This window comes from Oncorhynchus kisutch, linkage group LG15, assembly GCF_002021735.2.
Source record: "Oncorhynchus kisutch isolate 150728-3 linkage group LG15, Okis_V2, whole genome shotgun sequence".
NCBI lineage: Eukaryota > Metazoa > Chordata > Actinopteri > Salmoniformes > Salmonidae > Oncorhynchus > Oncorhynchus kisutch.
The window spans coordinates 60819390-60820395 of record NC_034188.2 but is presented as its reverse complement, the minus strand read 5'-3'; positions in this window follow the sequence as shown (position 1 = coordinate 60820395).

Below are 1006 nucleotides of genomic sequence, written 5' to 3'. Positions count from 1 at the left end.
TTACGGTAATTTACCGTCTCAATGCCGGAGTGGATATTTGTATTGCAGAACTCACAACCTATGCTATATTGTGAGAAACAAGTTTTTGTTAATTTAATTTCATTTATGAGTTTTATCATTTTGTTCTTAGTTTTTTGTTTGAAACTCTCCTATCAATGTTTTTATTAAGTAAGGACTCACACCTGATTACGCATATAGAAGTATGACTAATCTACCTGGCCTGCGTGCAAATGTAGGCCTATAAATGTGCCCATTATATATATCCAAACTATTTCTGAATGTCTTATCTCACCACCACTGATGAGCTGTGGAGCTTCTCAAAGGATTTTTTCTCAACCTCAAACAGCAAGTAAACAAAGTCTGTTATTAGAATCTGTTAAGAAAGACAATAGTTCCACAAAGTTTTTTAACAATATTTCCAGCTCTCTCCCTTTTGATAACCACTCGGCATGAGAGGTAAAAATGTAATGCTCTGATCCAGTGGAAACGTCATAAAATAACTGACCCAGTTGATAGTTGATACATTGTTTCGAGTTTGTTGCAGACAGGCCATGGATAGCCAATGTGATTTATAGGATATTTAATTGTATCAGTATATTTTCTGCATGCAGGATGCATTGTTTTTATGGGTTGGCTTTAAGTCTGCTATTTTTACATAGTTGACAGTGGCACCAAAAGTTCCTTTTAGATTTGTATCATTTTAATTTATATTTATATTGTAGAACGTAGATTAACAACAGACAATGCTTTTTAGATACAAAGATTATTGTAAATTAAATGAAACTGTTCCACGAATATGTCCAGATGAAAATCTTAACTGTCTCGCAGGTTGGTAGAAATGGTAAGATAAATAGGCAACTAGGATGTGAGATGAGGATATGGAGAAATACATGTTTTAAAATTTAGACAAATCGATTGGTCGAAAGAAAAGACTACTCTTGACCAAGGCGCCATTTATCCTTGCTTCTGAGATCAGGAAATCTCCCTGTTGTGTAGGATCACGTAA